Genomic DNA, 6,000 nt, shown 5'->3' on the forward strand with positions numbered 1-6,000 from the left:
TTTCCTCCTCCCTCCGCCTTGCTAAAGCCACAGACACCTCTGTGCACTCTATTTCTTGCTAACATGGTGGGTGCCATCTTTGCACTCTCCTCTGCCACACCCCACAGTGCCAGCAGCTCCCACAGGGGATCTGTTACACATGACTGCTATGATGCTTTTTATGTCTGGTGCCCTAATGTTTGTGGCTGCAGATCAGGGGCAACCCTTAAGCACCCAACTCTGCAGGCCAGTGGGGCTTGCATTTCTGGGTCCCATGGAGCTGTAACAACTGGAGAGACAGTCCATGGCCAACTACCACCCTCAGGGCTCTGCATGAATAGCAGAGTGAAACACAGTCCCAGCCTTTCTGATAAAGAGGCCTTTTGCTTCAAGAGCTGCAGCTGAGGGGCAGGCCTCTGGTACAGCATATTTCTAGAGGCCGAATGAAGGGTTCTCAGGGACCAGGGGCCAGTGGACACAATGTCTTCCTCACCCCAGTTTGCGGCTCTCTCCCAAAAAGGAGCTTGTCCCCTTGTCTGGCATCCCCATTTTTGTAGGCATTATCACAGGACGCTTTCATATCACCTGGCCTGAAAGCCAGCGGGGTTTATGCTCACAAGACCCAGCCTATATAATAAAGAGGGAATATGCATATTGACCCTCAAGACCTCACATCACAAGATGGCCTTCCCACATCACAAGATGGCAGCCCCCACGTCATCACAAGATGGCTGGCAGGGGAAGGCAGTTGGGGGTGACCAGGCCTGCAGGGGAGGGCAGTTGGGGGCAATCAGACCAGCAGGGGAGCAATTAGGTGTCAATCAGGCTGCCAAGGGAATGGTGAGGGGGTGATCAGGTTGACAGGCAGAAGCGGTTAGGGGCAATCAGGCAGGCAGGCAGGCGAGTGATTAGGAACCAGCAGTCCCGGATTGTGAGAGGGATGTCCGACTGCCGGTTTAGGCCCGATCTCCAGATTAGAGAGGGTGCAGGCTGGGCTGAGGGACACCCCCTCCCCCCCACAGTGCATTTCGTGCACCAGGCCTCTAGTAGGAATATAAGTAATGAAGAAAGTATTCTTCAACATCCACCACTCAGGGCACAGCAAGAGGCACCAGTCCATGGGGTCAGTCTCTCTGCAAAAAGAGGTCCATACACTTACCAGCAGCCTGAGGGGCAGGTTCCTAATTAAATGCACATGGAAGGGCTGACCATAAACCTTCCTGGAGATTTGGGAAGGCGGGTGTTACCTAAATGCTCTCCCTCTTCCATGCCCCAGAGTACCGTTATTTCCTGAATGAGAGCTCTTACGTGTGGCTTGTGCCCCAGTTTTTATGTCTTGTGAACTGCTTGTTGTGGCTGCCACACAGGGGATGTCTGTGGATAACCTGGCTCTGGTGGCCAGCAGAACTTGAGCCCCTATCTTGGCAACTGTGCCCAGGAAACACCTCCAAGTCACCTGGTCTGAGGAACAGGAGGGTTTACAATTGTGGTACCACTTTAAAAGCTGATGCCTAAGGGTCTGGCTTCTAATCAGCTGACCGAGACCCCTCCCTTTGCGATGCTGAAAGGTCTCAGCACACCCTCCACAAGTGCAGTTATTACATATAAAATAGGCTGCTTAGACAACCACAAGGTTCAAGAGCTGAGGCAGGGTTGAATGATGTTTTCTCTCCTACAGGAAGCTACTCCTTAAAGACCGAAAAGCCTGGAGAGTTGAGGAAAATGAGAAAATACGGAGATATGTTCCGAACAACAAAAAAAAAAGATCAAAGCAGCAGGGAAAAAAACACTCCATCAAAAAAACTTAATAAAACAGACAAATAAAGTACCTGATAAAGAGTTCAAAGTAATGGTCCTTAAATGGCTTATTGAACTAGGAAGAAAATGAACACAGTGAGAACTTCAGCAAAGAAATTTTTAAAATATAAGAACTTACCAAACAAAAGTCACAGAACTGAAGATATAATAACTGAACTAAACACACACACACACACACACTAGATGGGTTCAATAGCAGACTAGATGAAACAGAAGTAAGAATCCGTGGTTTCAAAGACAGGGCAGCAGAACTTACCCAATCAGCAACAAATAGGGAAAGAATATTAAGAAGTGAACATAGTTTAAGGAACTTATAGGGCAACATTAAGCAAAGAAACATCTACATTATAGAGATCCCATAAGGAAAAGAGAGAGAAAGAGGCAGAAAACTCATTTTTTTTAAATGGCTAAAAACTTCTCAAACCTGGGGAAGGAAACACACATCCATGCCCAGAAAGTTCATAGAGTTTCAAATAAGATGAACCCAAATAGACCCACACCAAGTAAATTATAATTAAAACCTCAAAAGTTAAAAAACAAATAGAATTTAAAAGGTGGCAAGAGAAAAACAACTTGTTAGGTATAAGGGAATCTCATAAAACAGTCTGCATGTTTTTAGCAAAACTTTGCAGGCCATAAGAGAATGGCACCATATGTTCAAAGTGCTGAAAGGAAAAAAAAAAAAAAAGAAACCTTCAAGAATATTTTACCCAGAAAAGTTATCATTTATATTGAAGAAGATAAGCAAAAGCCAAAATAGTTTTTACTACTAAACTGAAATTACAAAAAATGTTAAAGGCTCTTCTTGAAGCTGAAAATAAAGGGTGCTAATTAGTAACAAAAAATATAGGAAAATACAAATCTCACTGGTAAAGGCAACTATATAGTACAGGTTGTAGATTAATTCTTTATAAAGCTGTATGAAGCTTGTACGAAGGTAAAAGACAAAAAGGTAGTAAAAATAATAACTGTAACAATTAGTTAAATACACAGATTAAAAGATATAAAATGTGACATCAAATAAAAAAATATGGGGGGCTATAATTTAGAGTTTTAGAATGTGTGCCAATTAGGGTGTTATCAACTTAAAGAGACTGTTATAAATATAGGTTGTTATATGTAAGCCTCACGGTAATCTCAAGACAAAAAACCTATAGTAGATACACAAAAGAAAGTTAGGGGGAAAAAATGTAAGCATACCACGAAAGGAACTTATCAAATTATAAAGGAAGAGAGCAAGAGAAGAAACAGAGAGGAACTATAAAACAACCAGAAAACAATTAAGAAAATGGCAATAAGTACACATATATCAATAATTACTTTAAATGTAAATGGACTAAATTCTCAAATTAAAAGGCATAGAGTGATTGAACAGATAAAAATAAAGATCTATCTATATGCTGCCTACCAAAGATTCATTTCAGAAGTAAGGACACCCAATTCAGGAGTAAGTAGATTGAAAGAGAGGGCATGTTAAAAAAAAAAAAAAAAAAAAAGGTTCCAAGCAAATAGAAACTAAGGAAAATGTAGGTAGTAGTACTCTATCAGAAAGAATAGACTTTTAAACAAAGACTGTAATAAGATAAAAAGAAGGGCATAACATAATGGTAAAGGGGTGAATCCAACAACAGAATGTAAAATTTGTAAATACTTATGCACCCAAATGGGTGCTTAATACATAAAGCATGTTTTATACCCAATGGGAGAAATGAACAGCTAATATTAATAGTAAGAGACTTTAATACTTCATTTACAACAATGGATAGATCAGTCTCAAAGAAAATCAATTTAAAAAGTGGCTTTCAGTGACCCATTAGATCAGATGAATCAATAGATATATGCAGAGCATTCCGTACAAAAGTAACAAAATACACATTCTTCTCTAGTGCATAAAAATGTTCTCTAAGAGCACATGTTAGGCCACAAAACAAGTCTTAATAATTTTAATAAGATTGAAATGATATCAAACATCTTTTCTGACCACAATAGTATAAAACCAGAAATCAATTGCAAGAAGAGAACTGTAAAATTCACTAATATGTGGAGATTAAGCAACATGTTACTGAACATCTTTGAGGTCAACAAAATCAAACAAGAAATAAGGAAGTACCTTGATACAAATGAAAATGAAAACATAACATACTAAAATTTCTGGATGCTGCAAAAGCAGTTCATGGTGATACATGTCTACTTCAAAAAATATAGAAATTCAAATTTAAAAAAATCCAAGTTCACATTTCAAAGAACAAGAGAAAAAAACTAAACAAACCCAAAGTAAATAGAAGGAAAGAAATAACAAAGATCAGAGTGGAAATAAATAGACATTAAAAATACAATAGAAGGATCAATGACACAATGACACAATTCTTTGAAAAGATAAACAAAATTGACAAATCTTTAGGTAGACTCACTGACCATAAATCATAAATTAAAGAATAGATGTTATAGTTGATACCAGAGATATACAAAGGGTTATAAAAGTCTACTATGAACAGTTATAGACCAACAAATTGAACAATCTAGAAGAAATTAATAAATTACTAAAAACATACAACCTCCAACCAAGACTGAACCATGAAGAATTAAAAAATTGACGGATTACCAGTAATGAGATTGAAACAGTAATCAAAAATGTCCCAACAAACAAAAGCCCAAGACCCGTCAGCTTAACTGGTGAATTCTACTAAACATTCAAAGAATTAATACCAATTCTTCTCAAATTCTTTCAAAAAAATTGAAAATGAGTGAATGCTTCCAAACTCAGTTTACAAAGCCAGCGTTATCCTGATACCAAAACCAGACAAGAATACTAAAATTAAGGCCAATGCCTCTGATGAACATAAATGCAAAAATTCTCAACAAAATAATAGCAAACTGAATTGAACCATACAATATTGCCGCTTATCAGCATTTTTGCTTCGCATAGTTTCAGTTATCCACAATAAGCCATAGTCTGAAAACATTAAATGGAAAATTCCAAAAATAAGCAGTTATTCAGTTTTAAAGTTCATGCTGTTCGGTGTAATGTAGTTAAATCTCATGCCATCCTCCTCTGTTCTACCCAAAATGTGATTTACCCCTTTGATAGTGGTCGGCAAACTGCGGCTCGGCAAACTGCGGCTCGGCAAACCGCGGCTTGTGGGCCACATGCAGCTCTTTGGCCCCTTCAGTGTGGCTCTTTCACAAAATACCAACTTCTGCGCATGGGCCATGAAGTTTCAATCGCACTGTATTTACACACCTGCACATGGTATTTTGTGGAAGAGCCACACTCAAGGGGCCAAGAGCCGCATGTAGCTCGCGAGCCGTGGTTTGCTGACCATGGGATATCCATTAGTATGCTACTCACCAGTTAGTGACATAGTAACCCATCTTGGTATCAGTTCAACTGTCAGTGTTTATGCTCAAGTAATTCTTATTTTACTTAATATCCCCAAAGCACAAGAATATTCCTGCTACAAGTCAGATATGTCAAAGAGAAGCCATAATTCTCTAAGTGAAAATATATACACTGTGGGAAAAAGTAGGTTTACAGTTTATGTGCAACAGAGTTTATTCTTGTATTGTTAATTATTGTATTATTTTATATGAACAGCTATATACCTACTTTTTGCCCACCCTTGTATATGTACATGGGGTTTCGGTGCTATTTGTGGTTTAAGGCATGCACTGGAGGTCTTGGATTGTATCCCTGAACACACATTCACACAGTGGAATATTTTCATCCATGATAAAGAAGGGCATACTGCTATTTCAACTATATGGATTGACCTTGAGGACATTATGCTATGTGAGGTAATCAGAGAGAGAAAGGCAAATAAATGTGATATCACTCATATATGGGATACAAAAAAGCCAATACAATAAGATTGTGGTGAGATGGGGGTTGGAGGGACAGAATAGGGTGTCTAATGGTGCAAACTTGCAATGAGTAGTAAGTTCTAGAGATCTAATGCACAGTATAGTGAATATAGACGGCGATACTATGTTATAGAAAAATTTGCTAAGAGCCTAGAACTTAATTACTAATTATTCCACCCACTAAAAAGATTGATATGGCAAATGTATTCTAATAATTCCTACAATAGCAACAGTACAATATATAAGTGTATCAAATTAATATAGTGTGCACCTTAATTTATACAATGTTATATGTCAAACATATTAAAATAAAATAAAAAGTCAGTATTTTAAGAAGAATGT

This window comes from Myotis yumanensis, unplaced genomic scaffold, assembly GCF_028538775.1.
Source record: "Myotis yumanensis isolate MYYU_CA2020_CCGP unplaced genomic scaffold, mMyoYum1.0.hap1 SCAF_10, whole genome shotgun sequence".
Taxonomy (NCBI): domain Eukaryota; kingdom Metazoa; phylum Chordata; class Mammalia; order Chiroptera; family Vespertilionidae; genus Myotis; species Myotis yumanensis.